The following is a 6,000-nucleotide window of genomic DNA, read 5'->3' as shown; positions in this document are numbered from 1 at the left end:
ACGCTTCATTGGGCACAGGTCACACTGTATGGGGCACAGGTCACGCTGCATTGGGCACAGGTCACGCTGTATGGGGCACAGGTCACGCTGTATGGGGCACAGCTCACGCTGTATGGGGCACAGGTCACGCTGTATAGGGCACAGGTCACACTGTATGGGGCACAGGTCATGCTGCATTGGGCACAGGCCACGCTGCATTGGGCACAGGTCACGCTGCATTGGGCACAGGTCATGCTGTATGGGGCACAGGTCATGCTGCATTGGGCACAGGTCACGCTGCATTGGGCACAGGTCACGCTGCATTGGGCACAGGTCATGCTGTATGGGGCACAGGTCATGCTGCATTGTGGAAAATTAGGAAAAACCGCGCTGATATACCAAAATAATCTATAATGTGAAAAGCTGCAATCCCCACAACAAACATCAATTGTGAATAAGAAAGAAAAAAATAAGAGGTTGCGCTAATACCTGTGTTCATCTATACAATGTCTACAGTGAAAATAATTGAGTCTTGACTGTAAATAAACCAGAAATTGTGGTGCAAAACATCAGGACACGCTGCATTGGGCACAGGACACGCTGCATTGGGCACAGGTCACGCTTTATGTGGCACAGGTCATGCTGCATTGACACTAGGGCAGCTGTGGGGGGGGCTGTTTGCAGGGGGGCCCCATACAACATTTTGCTATGGGGCCCTGCTATTTCTAGTTACGCCCCTGACACAGAGTGCAGAGTTCAGGGGTGCACTACACACAGAGTGCAAAGTTCAGAGGTACACTACACACAGTGCAGAGTTCAGGGGTGCACTACACACAGAGTGCAGAGTTCAGGGGTGCACTACATACAGAGTGCAGAGTTCAGGGGTGCACTACACACAGAGTGCAGAGTTCAGGGGTGCACTACACACAGAGTGCAGAGTTCAGGGGTGCACTACACACAGAGTGCAGAGTTCAGGGGTGCACTACACACAGAGTGCAGAGTTCAGGGGTGCACTACACACAGAGTGCAGAGTTCAGGGGTGCACTACACACAGAGTGCAGAGTTCAGGGGTGCACTACACACAGAGTGCAGAGTTCAGGGGTGCACTACACACAGAGTGCAGAGTTCCAGGGTGTGCTACGTTCAGAGTTTGCAGTTGCGCTATGTACACAGTGCAGAGTTCAGGAGTGCACAGCTTACAGTGTGCAGAGTTCATGGGGTGCACCACACACAGAGTGCAGAGCTTAGCCTTCTTCCGCAGCTGCTTACCTCTGCATCCCCATCCACATCTCACTTTCCCCCCTCTTCAGCTCTGACCTCTGCATGCAACCCCCTTCCACTGCCCCATCTTCTCCCTCCCTCCTTAAAAGCTCCACCATTTTCCACATAACTTACTTGTGTTGCTGTATTAAACTGAAACACCCTGTTGGCTCTAGTACCTCCCCACACACTGTAGGTGGCTCCTTTCTCACTTGTAGGGAGATGATCCAGTGGCGGAGTTGGGATCTGCTCTTCACCTGCATCTTCCTTGTCCACTCAGGAGATCAGATCTGTGGGAGCCATTGAGAGACAAGCTGTCCCTTGTAAACACGGAAGCCGGACTTCAATGTTTACAAGTAATAGTGGTGAGCAGGGGACCTGAGCCAGAGGTGGTGGAACCGAGTTCCACCAAGTTCCAGCTGAAAAAAAAGCCCTGGGTATAGTTTTAGCGACGCTTCACCGCTGTTTAAGCGGCGTATTTCGGCCGCCAGCGGGTGCGTTTTTAACCCCCGCTAGCAGCCTAAGAAGGGGTCAAAAGTGCCCGTGCTCCGGTGCTTAACGAAACACTTTTCAGGCGCTCTGTAAGCGCTGCCAATTCATTCCAATGGGCAGGGGCACTGGAGGAGCGCTGTATACACCGCCCCCGCATCGCCCCAAAGATGCTGCTTGCAGGACTCTTATTCCCGTCCCGCAAGCGCACCGCCCCGGTGTGAAAGCACTCGGTCTTCTACACTGAGGAGGTAGTTCTCAGGCGCTTTACATGCGCTATTTTTACCCGCTAAAACGCCTGAAAAGTGCTTCAGTGTGAAAGGGGTCTGAGTGGTTAAAAAAGGGTCCTGTGTGCGTTTTTCAGTGCAGTTCAGGTGCGATTTCAGTATCAGATTCGCACCTGAATCGCACCTTAACGGCTGAATGAAAACCGTTCCGGACTCCGGTGAACCTTTGCCGATATGTGAACCTTGCCTTAAAGTATTCCACCGCAAGGTAAATCTTTTTTGATAAAAACCTGACTTCAAACTTATCACGCAAATTTTTTTTTACGAAAAAGATTTGTCTCTCTTCCTCCGGCATGCAGAGGCTTCTCTCCTGGGAGAAGGAAAGTACAGCGCTGCTCTATAATCTCCTTAAATCTGCAGGTATTAGTGTGGATTGGACTCTGCTCTTCAGTGTGTCCTTCATACCTGACCCTCAGCAGACTTTAACTGGTGCAGATTTGCTGGTGATGGGGACACTTCTGTTGCCTTCTCCTTAGTCCACCTCTCCTGGCCGGGCTTCACGTACCCCGAGGACTCAGGGGGCGAATGCTTCCCCCAAACAGCCTGCCCCCTCTTCTCATCAGGTAGGTGTCACAGGCTACAAGAAGGTCATACGTGTTAGGCTTAATTGCATGTTAAGTGACTTTGATGATATCGGTAGAATAAGTGTGACTATGAACTCCAAGGCTGCACTCACACCTGAGCGTAGCGTCTTTCAGCGTGTTTCCCGCGTTTTATTGCAAGTTTTTTAATGCGCAATCTTGACGCGTTTTTATGCAGCGTTTTTGAGCTTTGCCGGTTTTTTTTATTATCCAAATTTTACTATCATCTGTTGCTAGGTTTGTTTTAGCTTTTTTTTTCTGTCAGCTTTTATTTTTTTTTTTATTCATATTTTATTATTATTATTCATTTATTATTATTCTTTTTTCGTTAGGGTAAGGGATTCAAGTTAAGGCTAGGGTTAGGATTAGAGGTTGGGGTTAATATTTTCTTTATGGTCTTATTATTATTTATTTATTTTTGTTAGGGTTAGGTTGTTAATACTACTACTACTGTTACTAATAACAATAAATGAATAAATAAATGTAAAATAAATACATAATTAATTATTATTTATTTATTAATTATTTATTATTAATTATTTCTTTAATTATTTATTACTAATTATTTATTTAATATTACGTAGTATTAATTTACTGTATTTATTTATTATTTATGTATGATTATTTTTATTTACTAATCATACATAAATAATAAATAAATACAGTAAATTAATACTATGTAATATTAAATAAATAATTAACCCTTTAAAAAATAAAAATAAAAAGTAAAATAATAAATAAACACCCTAACACAAAACAAAAAAATAAAGGTTAGGGGTTAATTATTATTTAGTTATTTAAATTATTATTAGTGTTATTATTATTATTAATAATAACGTATTTTTTGGTTTGGGTTTGGGTGTTTTTTTTTTTTTTTTAAGGTTAGGTGTTAATTATCATTTACTTGTTTATTATAACATATTATTATTTATTTTTTAATATGTATTATTCATTTAAAATGATTTTTAGTTATTTGCATATTTATTTTACATTTATTTATTCATATATTACTACTATTTTTTTTTTTACATGTTTTCATTTGAGCAGAAAATCACACAAAAACGCACAACAAAACGGCGATTGCACAAAATAATAATAAATTAATAAGTAAATGTAAAATAATAAGTAAATAAAAATAATCATACATAAATAATAAATAAATACATTAAATTATTACTATATAATAATAAATAAATAAATAACCCCTAACTCTTAAAAAAATAAATACAAGAAATAATAAACACTCTAACCCTAACACAAAAGAAAAAAATAAAGGTTAGGGGTTAATTATTATTTATTAATTTTGTTATTTAAATTATTATTATTGTTATTATTAATAATGTATTTTTTGGTTTGGGTGTTAATTATTATATGATTATTATTATTATTATTATTATTATTATTATTATTATTATTATTATTATTATTATAACATTAAGAATATTAATAATTTGTTTTTGGTTTTTTTTGGGGTTTTTTTTTTTTAAGGTTAGGGGTTAATTATCATTTATTCCTTTTTTTATTATATATTATTCATTAATTTATTTATTATATATTTACAATGATTTTTTGGGTATTTGCATATTTATTTTACATTTATTTATTCATATAGTACTACTATTTGGTTTTTTTTTGTTTGTTTTTTTTTAATTTGAGCAGAAAATCAAACAAAAACGCACAACAAAACAGGCGAAAGCGCACAAAAAAGTGCAAAATGCACATTTCTATTCATTTTTATAGGAATAAAAATGTGGCAAAAACACTCAGATCTGCCCAATCCGAGCTACAAAAAAATACTCCAGAACTTTTTTGAGCCTCAGGCATTTGGCTTCAGGCTACTTGGAGATGGAGATGTGACTGAACTCCATAGAGAATAATTGATTTTTTTTTTTTTTTTCCCTCCCTGAGCCTTTCAGAGCTTCGCGCTACAAAACGCTGAGGTGTAAATGGGGCCTAAGGGTCATAATGCTGAATTTTTCTACCTAAGAATACAGTAACCTTCTTTGTATATACCTCTAAGACATTGCGGGGGATTTACTAAAGGAGAAGAGCATGTTCGCTTTGTGAGGGAATTTTCACTTAGCTTAGTGAAAGGGGGGAATCTGTGTTAACTTTAATCATGCCATCAGGCTTAAGCAACATTCCTGGGTTTTTTTTTTTTGTTAAATCAAATGTTTTTAAAGCGTATGTTACATTTAGACATTGGGTATGACCGACAGATATTACTTTATTAGAGGGGACGAAACAGGCTGGACCAGAGGAAGATAACAACAGGGACTGTATCACATTTTTTGGACCCTGGTTTTTTTTTTTTCCTTGTATGTGATTGGATATTTTTTGCAAAGTAAATATTCACTAACATAAGTAAAAATTCTCTTTTAACCATTTGCTGACCGCCCTATAGAATTTTTGCTGCTACGGGGTGACAGCTGTGCGCCAGATCAGGTATATACAGTGCCTTGAAAAAGTATTCATACCACCTAAAATTTTCCACATTGTGTCATGTTGCAACCAAAAACATAAATGTATTTTATTGGGATTTTATGTGATAGACCAACACAAAGCGGCACATAATTGTGAAGTGGAAGGAAAATGATAAATGGTTTTCAACATTTTTTACAAATAAATATGTGAAAAGTGTGGGGGGTGGGGCATTTGTATTCAGCCCCCCTTTACTCTGATACCCCTAACTAAAATCTAGTGGAACCAATTGCCTTCAGAAGTCACCTAATTAGTAAAAAAAAAAAAAAAAAAGTCCACCTGTGTGTAATTGAATCTCAGTATAGACACAGCTGTTCTGTGAAGCCCTCACAGGTTTGTTAGAGAACCTTAGTGAACAAACAGCATAATGAAGGCCAAGGAACACACCAGACAGGTCAGGGATAAAGTTGTGGAGAAGTATAAAGCAGGGTTAGGTTATAAAAAAAATATCCCAAGCTTTGAACATCTCACAGAGCTCTGTTCAATCCATCATCTGAAAATATAAAGAGTATGGCACAACTGCAAACCTGCCAAGACATGGCCGTCCACCTAAACTGACCGGCCGGGCAAGGAGAGCATTCATCAGAGAAGAGCCAAGAGGCCCATTGTAACTCTGGAGGAGCTGCAGAGATCCACAGCTCAGGTGGGAGAATCTGTCCACAGGACAACTATTAGTCGTGTTCTCCACAAATCTGCCCTTTATGGAAGAGTGACAAGAAGAAAGACATTGTTGAAAGAAAACCATAAGAAGTCCTGTTTGCAGTTTGTGAGAAGCCATGTGGAGGACACAGCAAACATGTGGAAGAAGGTGCTCTGGTCAGATGAGACCAAAATGGAACTTTTTGGCCAAAAAGCAAAATGCTATGTGTGGTGGAAAACTAACACCGCACATCACCCTGAACACACCATCCCCACCGTGAAAC

General features: G+C 39.4%; 1 protein-coding gene across 2 annotated transcripts in view; it reads left to right on the top strand.

Moving 5' to 3' along the window:
* The first annotated feature begins 2,407 nt into the window (after nt 1–2,407).
* SLC24A1 (solute carrier family 24 member 1) overlaps nt 2,408–6,000 on the top strand; it is a 107,249-nt gene continuing 103,656 nt past the window's right edge. For both annotated transcript variants that reach the window (XM_073618316.1, XM_073618315.1), the window contains exon 1: nt 2,408–2,578. The gene's annotated coding sequence lies outside the window, so the exon portion shown is untranslated. The remainder of the gene's footprint in view (nt 2,579–6,000) is intronic.

The sequence above is a fragment of the Aquarana catesbeiana genome, linkage group LG03 (genome assembly GCF_042186555.1).
Source record: "Aquarana catesbeiana isolate 2022-GZ linkage group LG03, ASM4218655v1, whole genome shotgun sequence".
NCBI classification, from domain to species: Eukaryota; Metazoa; Chordata; class Amphibia; order Anura; family Ranidae; genus Aquarana; species Aquarana catesbeiana.
The sequence above is the reverse complement of the archived record's forward strand: the minus strand, read 5'-3'. Positions and strand labels throughout refer to the sequence as shown.